The 16,863-nt window shown below is 38.7% G+C and overlaps 1 protein-coding gene across 9 annotated transcripts in view; it reads right to left on the bottom strand.

Moving 5' to 3' along the window:
* BRAF (B-Raf proto-oncogene, serine/threonine kinase) overlaps positions 1–16,863 on the bottom strand; it is a 174,596-nt gene that overhangs the window by 109,639 nt on the left and 48,094 nt on the right. Inside the window, exon 1 of one of the 9 annotated variants that reach the window (XM_021078588.1) lies at positions 10,612–10,744. The exons of 7 other annotated variants lie outside the window; for them this stretch is intronic. The gene's annotated coding sequence lies outside the window, so the exon portion shown is untranslated. Of the gene's footprint in view, positions 1–4,289; positions 4,642–10,611; positions 10,745–16,863 lie in introns of those variants that run through there. One more of the 9 variants, XM_005654267.3, reaches the window with a different exon arrangement.

Below are 16,863 nucleotides of genomic sequence, written 5' to 3'. Positions count from 1 at the left end.
GACTCATTCTATGAGGCCCCCATCACCCTGACACCAAAATCAGATAAAGATACCCCAAAAAAAGGAAATTACAGGCCAATGCCACTGATGAACATACATGCAAAAATCCTCAACAAAATACTAGCAAACCAAATCCAACAATACATTAAAAATATTGTATACCATGATCAGGTAGGATTTATCCCAGGGATGCAAGGTTTTTAAATATATATTAATCAATCAGTGCAATACACCATATTAACAAATTGAAGAATAAAAACCATATCACCCTCTCAATAGATGCAGAAAAAGCTTTTGACAAAATCCAACACCCACTTCTGATAACATCCCTCCATAAAGAGGGCACAGAGGGAACCTATCTCAACATAATAAAGGTCACATATGACAAACCCACAGATAACATCATTCTCAATGGTGAAAAGCCAAAAGAATTCCCATTAAGATCAGCAACAAGACAAGGATGTCTGCTCTCACCACTGCCATTCAACATAGTTTTGAAAGGTCCTAACCATGGCAATCAGAGAAGAAAGAAATAAAAGGAATCCAAATTGGAAAGGAAAAAGTAAAACTATCACTCTTTGCAGATGACATGATACTATACTTAGAAAATCCTGAAGATGCTACCAGAAAACTGTTAGAGCTTATCAATGAAGATGCAGGATACAAAATTAATACATAGAAATCAACTGCATTTCTATACAACAATGAAAGACCAGAAAGAGGAATTAGGGAAACAATCCCACTTAACCATAAGGCCAAAAATGTCTAGGAATAAACCTACCTAAAGAGACAAAAGACCTGTACTCTTGAAACTATAAAACACAAATGAAAGAAATCAAAGATGATACAAACAGATGGAAAGATATACTATGCCCCTGGACTGGAAGAATCAATGTTACCAAGATGACTATACTACCCAAGGCAATCTACAGATTCAATGCAATTCATAGCAAATTACCAAAAGCATTTTTCACTAGAACAAAATATTTTAAAGTTTGTTTGCGAAGTTCCCGTCGTGGTGCAGCAGAAACGAATCCGACTAGGAACCATGAGGTTTTGGGTTCCATCTCTGGCCTCGCTTAATGAGTTAAGGATCTGGTGCTGCCATGAGCGGTGGGGTAGGTCACAGACATGGCTGGGATCCCGCATTGCTGTGGCTATAGTGTAGGCCAGCAGCTGTAGTTCTGATTAGACCCCTAGCCTGGAAACCTCCATATGCCATAGGTGCGGCCCTAAAAAGCAAAAAAGGCCAAAAAAAAAAAGTTTGTTTCGAAGCACAAAAGACCCAGAATAGTCAAAGCAATCCTGAGAAAGAAAAATGGAGGTGCCTGACTTCAGACTATGCTACAAAGCTACAGTCATCAAAACAACACAGTACTGGCACAAAAACAGAAATACAGACCAGTGGAACAGGACAGAAAGCCCAGAATTTTTTTTTTTTTTAATTTTTTATTTTTTTTGTCTTTTTCTAGGGCTGCACCCACAGCATATGGAGGTTCCCAGGCTAGGGGTCTAATTGGAGATGTAGCTGCTGGCCTATGCCACAGTGATAGCAACACACGATCTGAGCCATGTCTGCTACTTACACCACAGCTCACAGCAATGCCGGATCCTTAAGCCACTGAGTGAGGCCAGGGACTGAACCCGCAGCCTCATGGTTCCTAGTTGGATTTTTTAACCACTGAGCCATGACGGGAACTCCAGAAACCCAGAATTAAACCCACGCACCTACAGTCAAGTAATCTATGACAAAGGAGGCAAGAATACACAATGGAGAAAAGAGAGTCCCTTCAATAAGTGGTGCTGGGAAAACTGGACAGATATATGTAAAAGAATGAAATTAGAACACTCCCTAACACCATACACAAAAATAAACTCAAAATGGATTAAGGACCTAAATATAAGACTAGATACTATAAACCTCCTAGAGGAAAACACAGGCCGAACACTTTCTGACATAAACTGCAGCAATATCTTCTCAGATTGACCTCTTCAAGCAATGACAATAAAAACAAAAATAAACAAATGGAACCTAATTACACTTAAAAGGTTTTGCATGGCAAAGAAAACCCTAAACAAACCGAAAGACAATGCACAGAATGGGAGAAAATACGTGCCAACGAAGCTACTGACACGGGCTTTTCCAAAATATATAAAGACCTCCTGCAGCTCAATTCCTAAAAAACAAAAAATCACATCAAAAAATGACCTGAAGATCTAAACAGATAATTCTCCCAAGACGTACAGGTGGCCAAATAACACATGAAAAGATGCTCAAAAGCACTAATATTTATAGAAATGCAAATCAAGACTACTATAAGGTACCACCTTACACCAGCCAGAATGGCCAAAATAAAAAAATCTACAAACAATAAATGCTGGAGAGGGTGTGGAGAAAAGGGAACCCTCTTACACTGTTGGTAGCAATGTAAATTGGTGCAACCACTACAGAAAACAGTATGGAGATTCCTTAAAAAAATAAAAATAAAAATGACCCTATGATCCAGCAATCCCACTCCTGGGCATCTACCTAGAGAAAACCCTGACTTGAAAAGATACATGCACCTCAGTGTTCATTGCAGCACTATATACAATAGCCAAGACATGGAAGCAACCTAAATGTCCACTGACAGAGGAGTGAACTAAGGAATATGTGGTACATATACACAATGGACTATTACTCAGCCATAAAAAGGAATGAAATAATGGCACTGGCAGCAACATAGACGTACCTAGAAATTACCATGCTAAGTGAAGTTAGACAGTGAGACACAAACGTCATATGCTATCACTTATATGTGGAATCTAAAAAAAGGATACAATGAGCTTATTCGCAGAATAGAAACAGACTCACAGACTTTGAAAATCTTATGGTTACTAAAGGAGACAGGGGAGGGGGGAATGGACTGGGGGTTTGGGATGGAAATGTTATAAAATTAGGTTGTGATGATGGTACATTTACAACTACAAATACAGTAAAATTCACTGAGCTTAAAAAAAAGGGTTTGATGGGGGACATTTGCCACCACTAGAGGTGACTATTACAGCTTTAGAAAATTAAATATTAATGGAAAGGAATTATACATTTATTCTTGCATTTTAGGAAAAATCACAGCTATCCCCATTTGATAGGAGAAGCTCTTCTTTACAAAAGAATGCCCGTTAATACAAAAGAACTGGTTCAGCAAAAGACAGGATGTTAAAGCTACTAGGTGAAAAGTTGATGAACAGGAAACTAACATATTGCCAAAGTACTTCCCCACAGATTAAAGACAAAGGGAAACACGTATCGTTAAAAGGAGAGATGTACTTTAGAACCATTAATGATAGGGCAACCTACCAAGTACCTCTTAAGGTGATGCAAGATAAATGACATATTATTTATCACTCATGAAGTATAAGTATACTTCATGGGTAATAAACATTTAAACAGAATCTAACTCTTTATACTTAGCTTCTAGTTCAGAAGCAATATAAAGGTTAAAGAAAAATATGCAAAAGAACCACAATGAAATAATCAAATATGGAATATATGACATACTATAAACATTTACCTTTCTTTGAAAATCAAAGCTAAGAAAATCAGACAAATCTAAAATGTAGGGTGTTCCAGGTCAACTGTCCTGATTTCCATGACAATCTTTTTTTAAATTTATGTTTCGGTCCAGACCATGGCATGCAGAAGTTCCTGGGCCAGGGATCAAACCTGCACCACAGCAGTGACCAGAGCCACATCAGTGACAATACTGGATCTTTAAACCACTGAGACCAAGGAACTCCCCTGGTCTCTTAATAATCATGCCATGGCCTGTTGTATAGCACAGAGAACTCTACCCAATATTCTGTGATAATCAATGTGGAAAAAGAATCTGAAAGAGAATGGATATGTGTACATGTATAACTGAATCACTTTATTGTACAGCAGAAATTATCACATTATAAATCAACTATACTTCAGAAAAACTTTAAAAAATGAACATGTACTAGACATAACATTATGAAACTGACAATCTTCCTAGATTTCGGGCAGGTAAAGTAATTTCTTAAGAGGTATAAATCAAGCAAAATGTTAACAAAATGCTCAATCTACATAGTGTAGTAGTATTTATATTAAGAGTTCGTGGTACTACTATTTCAACTTTTCTGTAGGTTTAACTTTACCCCCGATTTTTTATTGTTTTATCCTTTAATGTTAAGTAACGGCCCTCTTTCTCAACAATGCTTTTTCTCTTAAAAGTCTAATTTACCTGATAATAACCTGCCTAAACAGGCATTTTACCACTACTTGCCTGGTGCTGTCCTCTGTCATCCTTTGACTTTCAACCATCATGTTTCTCCTATAAATGAATTATAGATTTTTCCAGTTAGCTTGTTTTGTTTTAAACATATCTGGCTGTGTTTTAACCAGAGAATTTAGTTTATTTATATTTTCATACTGATTTATTTCTATCATCTTATTAAGTGCTTTCTGCTCATCCTGCTTTTTCTTGCTTCTTTGACCTCTATGAAATTGATCAAGTTTTGTTTTTCTTCCTTTTACTTCTCTATAGCAGCCACAAATCAAGTTTCATAAAGACAAAAAACTATCATACAAAATTTATTTCTTTTTTTCTTTTTCTTTTTTTTTTTTTTTTTTTTTTTTGTCTTTTTAGGACTGCATCCATGGCATATGAAGATGCCCAGGCTAGGGGTCTAATCGGAGCTATGGCTGCCAGCCTATACCATAGCCACAGCAACGTGGGATCACAGCTGTGTGTCTACAACCAACACCACAGCTCACGGCAATGCCAGATCCTTAACTCACTGAGCACGGCTAGGGATAGAACCTGCAACACCTCATGGTTCCTAGTCGGATTCATTTCCGCTGCACCACGACGGGAACTCCCAAACCGTATTTCTTTACCATCATGCAACTAATTTAAAAGATCAGTGACAAAATCTAAATGTATTTTTAAAATTTTAACACTCATTTAAAAAAATCGTAGAATGTTAGAAATAGGGATTTTTTTTTTTTTTTTTTTTTTGGCCATTTCTTGGGCCGCTCCCACGGCATATGGAGGTTCCCAGGCTAGGGGTCTAATTGGAGCTGTACCTGCCAACCTATGCCACAGTCATAGCAACAAAGGATCCGAGCCACATCTGCGACCTACACCACAGCTCATGGCAACACTGGATCGTTAACCCACTGAGCAAGCAGGGATCGAACCCGCAAGCTCATGGTTCCTAGTCGGATTCGTTAACCACTGCACCATGACGGGAACTCCAGAAATAGGGACCTTTTTAACTTAATAAAATATATCTATATGAAACCTGAAGCAAGGAGTTCTCGTTGTGGCTCAGAGGAAAACGAATCTGACTAGCATTCAAAAGGACGCAGGTTCGATCCCTGACCTTGCTCAATGGGTTAAGGATTCAGCATCACCATGAACTGTGGTGTATGTTGCAGATGCAGCTTGGATCCTGCGTGGCTGTAACGTAGGCTGGCAGCTACCGCTCTGATTTGACCCCTGGCCTAGGAACCTTCATATGCCTCAGGTGCGGCCCTAAAAAGCAAAAAAAAAGAAGAAGAAACATGCAGCAAAATATCCCAGTAAAAGGTCAGGAATAAGATAAGGGTGCCTGATATGACTGCTATGATATAGGTTATATCGTCAGTGGTACTAAGATATAAAAACAAGTTTAAGAATTGGAATGGCAGAGATTAAAATTTACTTGTAGGAAACATGCTATGTATAGAAAAAAAACAAGTGAATCTACACACTAACAGGACTAATAACTATTAATTAAAAGACTACTGTAAGAGTTGAGCAACAATGGCAGATATAAAATCAAGGATACAAACACTACATGGTGTCCCAATGCATCAGACAGAGCCAGTTTAAAAAAGTCCTTCATGGAGTTCCCGTCGTGGCGCAGTGGTTAACGAATCCGACTATGAACCACAAGGTTGCGGGTTCGGTCCCTGCCCTTGCTCAGTGGGTTAAACGATCCGGCGTTGCCGTGAGCTGTGGTGTAGGTTGCAGACGCGGCTCGGATCCCACGTTGCTGTGGCTCTGGCGTAGGCCGGTGGCTACAGCTCCGATTCAACCCCTAGCCTGGGAACCTCCATATGCCATGGGAGCGGCCCAAGAAATAGCAACAACCACAACAAAAAGACAAAAAGACAAAAAAATAAATAAATAAAAAAAGTCCTTCATAATAGCAACAACTATAAAGAATCTTGGTGGAGTAAACAAAACAATATGCAAAGGCATAAAAGAAGATTGAGGAGTTCCAGTTGTGGTTCAGAGGGTTAAGAACCCAACTAGTGTCTATGAGGATGCAGGTTCCATCCCCGGCCTTGCTCGGTAAATTAAGGATATGGCGTTCTTGTGAACTGGTACAGGTCGCAGATGCAGCTGGGATCTGGTGTTGCTGTGGCTGTGGAACAGGCTCCAACTGCAGCTTCAATTTGACCCCTGGCCTTGGAACGTCCATATGCTGCTAAAAAGAAAGAAAAAAAAAAAAGAGAGCCCCAGATGACTCTGGAGGCAATTTCTCCACCTCTTTTGATAGCCTATCAAGAAGCTGATTCAGCTGGTTTGAGTTAGTCAAAGCAAGAAAAGGCTGAGGTCAGCTACAGAGCTCAGGATCTTTGCCCTTTCTATTAAGGCCATTTCATCAATCTCAAAGGTCCAGTTATTACCTAGAAGGCCTTTCCATGGTGAATCAATTCTATTTATGTTTATCCCAAGAATACATCTATGTAGAAATATAGGAGCCCAGGGGATTGTGCATATTCTGGTACTTATTTTTCTCTACTAACCCTTATTTCACAAATACATCATATGATGTGTGTGTATGTGTGTGTGTACGCTTGCACATCTCCTCTTCATTTGACAAATACTTCATTTTTTTATGTGAAGACTCAATATCATAATGATCACAATTTTCCCCAAATTATTTAGGTTCAATGAAATACAAATTCCCAAGAGGTTTTTTTCCCATGGAATTTGACAAACTCTAAAATTCTAATGGAAGCATTATAAAATGATAAACTTTTAATAATAAGGAAAATTATTTGTAAAGCAAGAGTATAGAAGGAATAGAAAAATAGAGCAAAAGGACCGAATAGAAGGCTTAGAAACAGAGGCAGGGTGTTTATATACACAGTATATGGTTTGTATTGCCATTATAATTTGGAGAGGGGACAAAACTGACTATATAATAAATAATGTTGGAGGAGTTCCCATGGTGGGGCAGTGGTCAATGAATCTGGAACTAGGAACCATGAGGTTGCGGGTTCGATCCCTGGCCTTGCTCAGTGGGTTAAAGATCTGGTGTTGCCGTGAGCTGTGGTGTAGGTTGCAGACACAGCCCGGATCTGGTATTGCTGTGGCTGTGGCATAGGCCGGTGGCTACAGCTCCAATTAGACCCCTAGCCTGGGAACCTCCATATGCCGTGGGAGCAGCCCTAGAAAAGGCAAAAAACAACAACAACAAAAAAACAAAATAAATAAATAACGTTGGGGTAACTGGTTATCTTTTTGGAAAACATCAATCCAAAAGAAAACAGAGCAAAGGATTTATGAATAGTTAGTTCACTAAAGAGAATTCAGAATATCCAATACACACAATAAAATAAATTACCTCATTAGTAACCAAAAAATGAAAATTAAAATGAGAAACCATTTCACACCCATGAGACTGGCAAAAAACTTAAGTCTAATATTACCAAGAATTGGCAACCATGTACAGCAATAAGTGCTCTTCTATTCTACAGGTGGGTATAATGTAAATGTCTGAGAGTAAATTAGCAATGTCTAGTAAAGCTGAAGATGGGCATTATGTGACCATCTGGCTATTACATATTAACATGTTTACAAGACATATTCATTGCAGCAATGTTTATAACAACAAAATATTGGAACCAAGTAAAATATTCCCTAACAGAAAAATGGGCAAACTCTGATTTATTTGTAAAATAGAATACTGTAAGTCAAAATTAAGAACTAGAGCTAAATATATCAAGATGAATACATCTCAAAAATACAATACTGAGTGAAAGAAGGATGTTCCAGGATATGTGTAGCTTTAAACATGCAAATGACATTGTTTATGGACACACATCATTGGCAAAAACACAGAAACATGCATGGATATTATAAACACTAAATTCAGCATAATAGCTACCTCTGAAAAAGAGAGGGCAGGGAAAAGAATCAAAGATAAACTCTGTCTTGGATTATCTATCTAATCTCTGTGATTATTATCTGTCTATAATTTTTTTATTTGTTTAAAAATGCTGAAACAAATATGATGAAAGACATGACTCAACAAAGTTGGGTGCGGTCATTATATTATTCTCTCTACTTTTCTATATGCTTGAAAAGGGAAGAAAGAAAGAAGGAAGGAAGGAAATAAATTGGATGAATAAGTTTGCTCCTTCCACACTAAACCTGTCCTTCCTTTTGTGGATACTAGTCAGGTTTGTTACCGCTCAGCCACAACAGGAACTCCTGTCCTTCCTTTTGTAATTGGGGTGGCCCTAAACCTGTTTACTCCAATCCCTGTGACCTTAGAGAGACCAGCCAATGGACATTAAAGACTTTCAGAAAACCCAGTCAGACCTCCCATTTAGACGTCTAGATCTGTGTAACTGCAAAGCTCTCTACTATAATCAACTCAGTCCTTTATACATAAATACGAATAGACAGCTAAGAATCACAAGACATATAACAACATGGTGACTGCAGTTAATAATACTGTATTGTATATTTGCAAATTGCTAATAGAGCAGATCTTAAAATTCTCCTTCTCGAGTTCCATGGTGCTCAGTGGATTAGGGATTTGGTGTCTTCACTGCAGCACCCAAGTTGCTGGTCACATACTGTAGGCACAGCCAAAAAAGAAAAAAAAAATCTTATATTAAGAGAGGAATAATTCTCTTCTTTTTTCTTTTTGTTTCAGGGCTGCACCTGCAGCATATGCCCTGGGCTACGGGTCAAACTGAAGCTGCAGCTGCCGGCCTATGCCACAGCAATGCCAGGTTCTAGTTGCATCTTCAACCTATGCTGCAACTTGCGGCAACTCGAGATCCTTAACCTACTGAGTGAGGCCAGGGATTGAACCCACATCCTCACAGAAACTATGTCAGATTCTTAACCCACTGAGCCACAACAGGAACTCTGGGAAAAATTCTGTGCCGTGATGGGTATTAACCAACTTATTGCAGTAATAAATACTCAATATATATGAACAGCAAATCATGTTGTATAGCAGAAACTAATACATGTCAATTACATCTCAAATTAAAAAAAGAATCACAAGACAATGAAAATCCAACAGGAAGAAAGAGAAAAATCACAATGAACAAACAGAATGACTGAGGGAGGAGAAAATAAAAATATTATTCAGAAAAAATTCTGGAAAGGGTAAATAACAGAATGAGTACTAGTAAAGACTATGGTAGTGATTTGTAATATAAAGTTAAAGAAACTTCCCAGAAAGTAGAGTAAAGCAGAACAAAACAAAACACAGAGGTGGATAATAGTAAAAAGTAAAAGTTGAGACGTTAAGAATGGATCTGGGGGAGTTCCCGTCGTGGCACAGTGGTTAACGAATCCAACTAGGAACCATGAGGTTGTGGGTTCGATCCCTGACCTTGCTCAGTGGGTTAAGGATTCGGTGTTGCCATGAGCTGTGGTGTAGGTTGAAAACGTGGCTCGGATCCCCAGTTGCTGTGGCTATAGCGTCAGCCAGCTGCTACAGCTCTGATTCGACCCCTAGTCCAGGAACCTCCATATGCCAAGAGAAGGCCCTAGAAAAGGCAAAAAGACCAAAAAAAAAAAAAAAAAAAGAATGCATCTGGGAAGTTCAAAATTCATTTAATAAGAGTTCTAAAAAAAGATTTAAAATATTTTGGCCTAAGGAAAGGACTAAGATAGATGAGTAAACAAGACTCATGGCTGAATAAACTATGGTTTCCATGAATAAATTTCAGAAATTCAAAGTTGAAAAAAAAATGCTAAACATTTCCTACCAAATAACTAGAACTGATATCAGATTTTTCATCAGCAACAACTGGAGACAGAAAGTAGATTACTTATTGCCTACGAATATGGGATTAGTGGGGCTGGGGAATGACTACTGTCTGGGGAAGTTCTTTTTGGGGTGATAAAAATGTTCTACAGTGGACTGTGATGCTGATTGCACAACCCCATGAAAATATTAAAAACCACCAAAGTGTACCCTTTAAATGGGTACATTCTATGATATATGAAGCATATCTCAATAAAGCTGTTAAAAAGAAAAGATAAGTAATGTTTTCTTTCTTCCTTTTTTTTTTCCTTTTTAAGGCATATGCCACTGGTGTGGCATATGGAAGTTCCCAGGTTAGGAGTCGAATCCAAGCTGCAGCTGCTGGCTTACAGCACAGCCACAGCCACGTAGGATCTGAGCCGCATCTATGACCTACACCACAGCTCACAGCAATGCCAGATTCTTAACCTACTGAGGCCAGGGATCAAAATTGCATCCTCAAGGATACTTAGTCAGGTTCATTACTGCTGAGCCACAATGGGAACTCAGTGAAGTAATGTTTTCATTGTCCTGAATAAAAATGATCTGAACCTGTAATTTTATCCTCAGGCAAACTACCAATCCAGCATAAGGGCAGGATTTCCCTTGTGGCACAGCAGGTTAGATCTGGTGTTGTCACTGCAGCAGCCTGAATCACTGCTTCGATGCAGGTTTGATCTCTGGATCAGGAACTTCCACATGCTGCAGGAATGGCCAAAAAAAAAAAAAAAAAAAAAAAAAAAAAGCATGAGAGTAAATGAAATTTGTTTGGACATATAAGGTCTCCTATTTATCTCAATAGTAATCATAGGCTTGAAAACATTCCTATCTTTTGACCAAGCAATTCCACTTCTAGGAATTTTACCAATCTCACACAAAACTGGAAAAACATAGTAGGTCTACTCATAAAGATAAATGATTTACCAGGTGGAAAAAAAAAATCAATAGATTTTTTTAAAAAATTGGTACCATATTTATATACAATACAGAGAGTTGCCGCTGATTGTCAGGTCAAGAATATGACTGCAGGAGTTTCCATCGTGGCTCAGCAGAAACAAATCTGACTAGCAACCATGAGGACAGGTTCAATCTCTGGTCTAGCTCAGCGGGTTAAGGATCCAGTGTTTCTGTGAGCTCTGGTTCACAGACACAGCTCGGATCTGGTGTTGCTGTGGCTGTGGTGTAGGTCAGTGGTTACAGCTCCGATTCAACCCCTAGCCTGAGAAACTCCATATGCTTCGGCCCTAATAAGACACACACACACAAAAGAATACAACTGCAGCAGCTAGGGTCACTGTGGATTCCATCCCTGGCCCTTCACAGTGGGTTAAAGGATCCCATGTTGCTGCACCTGCAGCATACGTCACAGCTGTGGCTTGAATTCAATCCCTAGCCTGGAACCTCCGTATGCCACGAATGTGGCCATAGAATAAAATTAACACACACACACTCCTTTCCCCACCAAAAAAAAATCTCGTAAAAGTTATGTTTCAAAATAGAGTTAAAGTAACAAAAAAATCAGAACAATTAGGCAAAGGGACAGTTTATGAAGGCCATGGTAATTAAGTAGCTTTGATTTTATTCTAAGTGCAATGAGAATTCAAAAATTTGAAAAGGCGAGGTGTGTGTGGGGGGGGGATCTGATTGGTATTTTATTATTGACAATTATCAATCCATTTTATAGATGAGAATATTGTGGCACAGAGGTGTTAAATATTTTGCTCAAAGCCACATAGCTGGTAAACAGTGAAGTCAGGATTTAATTCTAGGTAATGTAAATCCAAAGCAGTATATATTACAGCGCCTCTAAATATCACTCTAGTGGAGAAGAGATTATAGAGGGGGCAAGAATGTTTGCAGAGAAGACTAGTTGAGACTATAGCTGCAGGCTAAACAAGAGGTGATTGCTAGGACTAAGGTAGAAGCAGTGGTGAGGGAGAAAAACTGGTTAATCTGGAATATATTTTAGAGACAGAGAAAATGAGACTCACTAATAGACATGGGAGAAGGGTGAGAGAGAAAAATAAGAATCAAGGTGACCCCAAAATTTTGATATAACAGGATGAACAGTGATGCCATTTACTGAAGGGGGGAATCATCAGGGAAAGAAATCAAGCATTATGTCACCAACAGAAAGGTTAATTAAATGATCACGGAGGCAGCTGGTTATGTATTTTAGCACTCAGGGAAAGAGATGAGGCAGAAGATACATTTAGGTGTTCTCAGTACACTAATAAGCAAATCTCCAAGGCAAAGAAGTGCAGGCAAAGAAGACCAATTTAGAGGATTGGTAAAGAACAGAGTCCAAAAAAATGTTTGGGAAGAAGCAGACACTGAGGTCGGAGAAAAACTATTCAGTGAAGATAATCTGCTGGATAAGAACAGGAACAAGAAGTAGTGAAAGGAAGACACTAGGAAGGATGAAATTTATATATCTGTACATGTTTGGTCATATTTACATACATTTGCCTATGTATCAGGGCTCCAAGGTAACAGAGCATGTTTGTAGGCTGAAGAGAAAATTCAACAAAGAGAGAAAAATTGATGTAGAAAAGAGATCCTAACTGCAGGAAAGAAGCCCTAGAGACAGTAAGAAGAGATGGAACCTGAGTCACAAGAAAGAAATTAGAGGCGTTCTCTTGCAGTGCAGTGGGTTAAGGACCTGGCATTTTCACTGCAGCAGCTTGGGTTGCTGCTGTGGTTCATGTTTGATCCCTGGCCCAGGAATTCCCACATAGTGCAGGCAGGGCCAAAAAAAAAACCCAAAAAACAAAAACACGAAAGAAATTAGACTGTCAGGGAAGGTCTCTGGTAACAAGCAAAATGAAGACAGAGAACATGAAGACCAAGGCAGAGAGGTTTGTACACATGGTGGAGCAATGATGACAGCTCCATCTAATTTCTCAATCAAGTTTAAGGTGAAGTCCACATATGAGAGTGGGAGCTGTGAGAAGTTTGCAATGAGTGGAAGTACAATCTGAATAAAAGAGAAGAAGCTATAGCACTGCCAGACACTGGTGAAGCCCTGCTGAGGTTCACGGCACAAATTTAGAGCAGTACATCCAACTGCCTGAGTGCAAGCAGAGAGACACTGGGCAGCTGGTAATCTGTCCCGCCCATAAAAGGGGAGAGGGATTAGAGTGAAGGATATTATTAATTCTTACAGTCATTCCTTACTAACATCTTGGTCCTAAAGTCTGGTTTGTCAAGAAACAGTTTTACTTAAGATGGCCAAAGAAGGGCTATAATCAAGGGCTAGCCAGACAGGTGTCTGGAACTTTTTAAGGTTAAGAAAAAGGCTAAGGATTTAAGAGTTTGTTGATCACGATCCACAGTTACTTTGGCCAGTAGACAGTGAGAAATAACAACAGAGATGTAGTATTCATGAAATAAATAAACAGAAAATATCCTGACTTTGAGTTAAACTTGGAAATTAAAATTATCTGAAATGGGATAAGAGGATCAAAATATTTCTTCTGGCTGATTAAGAGCAAGTAAATCCTAAAATTTCAAGGATCCTGACCAAAACAAACAAACCAAAAGAAAATAGTATCATAAATGCACTATTTTAAACTGTCCATAAAATTGTCCATTAAATTTACTTAACCCTTAGAAAGCAAACAGTTACAACTACTATTCAAAAGAGTCTTTGGTAAACAGATCAAATTTTCATCACATACATCTAACTGAATTATGTGGAACTGTATTTGGAGTAGGAATAAAACTGAATGAAAATGTAGATGCCTTATCATGTGAAACACATGCAGTATATATAGACTCAGGACTTTTGGCTGCAAATACTTTTCACACATCATAACAACATATCATGTTTCCTGCCTTTAGATACAACCTCTAAGTCATAATTTTCTTTCACTGTAACCTCCTATCCTAAGTCACTCTCTGCTTTCTAAATCCATGGGAAACATTCCAAAGCACCGTATCCTACAATGGTAAAATCCAAGACTCAATGGAAAACACTGACACAAATAAGTAACAGGGGCATAATGGCCTTTTAGGGCTGCAAGCTAGGAAACTTGAGATGTATACCACACCACTTTTATTCCTAGAACCTAAGTATGCTAGCAAGAAGTCGGTAATTTATAGGTGCTAGCTGCATGAAAATATTAAAAACTCCATATTCTGGGTAAGTTCAGAGCAGACTGATGAAATCAGAAGAAGGTTCAAACTTCAAGAAGGTTCAACTGAGGTCAGAAAAGTAACAGGGTGGAGATAAGGTCAGAGAAGTAGGAGCCAGCCTAGTCAAGATACTTTCTTCTCTTTTCAACTGGGGTTCCACGAAAGAATTAAGTTCTAATGCCCCATGGCACCCAGTGTAAGTAATGAACTATTTTCTCTCTGATGTATCGAGAATGTACTTAGAAGACTCAAAAAAGACAGAGTTAAAACAGACACTCAATAGTTTTAGGTATTTTTTTGTACATCCTGAAATAACAAATAATATTTTGTGAATGTTTTAAGAAAACAATGTTACCACACACCCACTGGAAAAATGTCACCTGGCTATTTTGTTTGCTAAGCATTCCACTTTCACAATTTTCAAAGACCTCACAAGTTCTCCATCAATATAAGATCTCTCCAGCTTCCAATGCCATTTTTCCTGTGCCATGTATTCTATTAACAAGTGGATGACAGGAATACTATGCAATAATTGTTGTACCAGGCATTGTTTGCACACTTGATTAAACTTAACTTCTTTCAACAACTCAGTGAGGTGGGAACTATTGTTATCCTTAATTTATAGATGAGGAAATAGAGAGATGAAAAATAAAACCTGGCCCAAGTCAGACAACCAATAAGTGGCAGAACTACTCGTATTTTGCACAGCCTATGTGTCAGTGAGAAGAAGAAACATTCCATGGTTAGGTATGCTAAACAAGAACAACTGACACTTTACATAATCTGCAACAGAAGGCAGGTGAGAACTTCTGAGGAAATTAGAATTTAAGTAAAAGTGGTTCAATGAAAAAATGAGATTCATTCCTTCACTCAACAAATATTTAATGCTTATCTACTGTACCAGGAATCTAGGCAAGGAACATAGTGCAATTAAACCTAAGTTCTGGACCTCACAGAGACACATTCTACTTGCAGGAAGATAAGCAATAAGCAAATAGAAGACATAATATGTAAGACGATGATGAAAAGTTTTAAAGAAAAAACAGAGCTGAGAACAGGAGGAAGGAGAGTGGCTATTAATTTGCAGAGTGGTCAAACTTGAAGGTCTCAGGATAAGATGATATATAAACAGAGACCTGAGAAAGTGAGGGAGCAGACTCGCCATGCAGGGATATATAGCAGAAATCAAAGAGGGGAGACAAAGGCAAAGACATTAAGGTAAGAGCAAAAGTGGTGTGTGTGACTGCATTCATGACCCCAATTACCGGCTTCCCTGTAGACACATTTTCTGCCCCACAATTTTGTAGTCCCCTTCTCCACTCTGACCCTGGGCTTCCCCACTGACTTGCTTTGGACAGCAGGATATTAGCAAACATGATCTAAGCAGAGGCTTAAAGTGCAAGTATGTACTTTTTGCCCTCCTGCACAACTGAACTTGCTTACTCTTACACCTCTGCCTTGCCGGTAGAACAAGTGTAGGCCAGCCTAATAGAACTAAGTGCCATTCAAGGACATCCTAGACTAGCCAGACTACCTAGAACCACTAGTTGGTCACAGAAACATAGTCTAGTCTACTCAGACTCAAAGTGGTTGTTTTAAGAACTAAGCTTTGGGGTAGCTTGCTACACAACAGATAATACATGGTGTTAGAGAAACACTGACATACAACAGAACATACAGAAATCTATACATGAATATTCTTAGTGGGATTATGCCTAACAACCAAAAACAGGAAATAACCCAACTGTACATCAACTGATGAATAAACAGAATGTAGTATGTACCTATTCAATGGAGTATTATTTGGCAATAAAAATATATGCTACAACATGAACAAACCTCAAAAATACTGTACTAATGAAAGAAGCCAATCACAAAGGAAAAAAAGTTACGTAATTCCATTTACATAAAATATCCAGAATAGGGAAATCCACAGAGACAGGAACTAGGTTAACTGATTTCCTAACACTGGGGAAGATAAAGGATTTGAGATGGATGATAGATAGCTAAGAGGTGTGGATTTCTTTTCCGGAGTGATGAAAATATCCTAAAATTGATTTTGGTGAGGGTTTTTGTACAAGTCTATAGAAAGTCACTGAATAACACTTTAAATGGGTGATTCATATAATATCTGAACTATATCTCAATAAAGATTAGGTTTTTTTGTTTTTTTTTTTTTTTGTCTTTTGTCTTTTTTGTTGTTGTTGTTGTTGTTATTGTTGCTATTTCTTGGGCCGCTCCCGCGGCATATGGAGGTTCCCAGGCTAGGGGTTGAATCGGAGCTGTAGCCACCGGCCTATGCCAGAGCCACAGCAACGCGGGATCCGAGCCGCGTCTGCAACCTACACCACAGCTCACGGCAACGCCGGATCGTTAACCCACTGAGCAAGGGCAGGGATCGAACCCGCAACCTCATGGCTCCTAGTCGGATTCGTTAACCACTGCGCCACGACGGGAACTCCTTTTTTTTAAAGAAAGTAATAATCACTTAGATTTTTTAAAATTGCTGCTGTATTGTAAATGGACCATAGTGGGAACAACAGTTTATTCCAAGAAACCAGATGGGAAGTGATTGCCAAAGGAAAGATAATAGTGCCTTTTACCAACTTTACACTGGCAGAGGTGGTAAGATGTGTCAGATTCTCGATACAGCATAAAGGTGGAGTC

The sequence above is a fragment of the Sus scrofa genome, chromosome 18 (genome assembly GCF_000003025.6).
Source record: "Sus scrofa isolate TJ Tabasco breed Duroc chromosome 18, Sscrofa11.1, whole genome shotgun sequence".
Taxonomy (NCBI): Eukaryota; Metazoa; Chordata; class Mammalia; order Artiodactyla; family Suidae; genus Sus; species Sus scrofa.
Note: the sequence above shows the minus strand (reverse complement) of the source record. Positions and strands in the feature narration are given on the sequence as shown.